Raw genomic sequence first — 363 nt, forward strand, 5'->3', positions numbered from 1 at the left:
ATGAAGATCTTCCTTCAATCGGCTTGTAGCTTCAAAATATTTTCAATATTCATTTCAGCTACTTCGGAGTCTTGGTGTGTATAATAGACAGTTGATCCACAACACCCTATCGGTGACCTTCTGTCTTCACATCGGCTAGTCTTCGATTTTGCCACTGGCTTAAGTATGTACCAAGACACCAATATACAAAGAACCAATAACTACTAAGTGTTGCCAAGGTAGAGGAACAGATCAGTGGGTCATCACCAAATCAATAGGTGACCCAATAATCTCCCTGTATTTGATGATGGCACAAACACTTAGAAAGAAATAAATACAAGAAACACAAACTCTAAAAATCTTTGAGAAGAACTTATAAATTAT

This window comes from Cynara cardunculus (assembly GCF_001531365.2).
Source record: "Cynara cardunculus var. scolymus isolate 2C chromosome LG 7, CcrdV1, whole genome shotgun sequence".
Taxonomy (NCBI): Eukaryota; Viridiplantae; Streptophyta; class Magnoliopsida; order Asterales; family Asteraceae; genus Cynara; species Cynara cardunculus.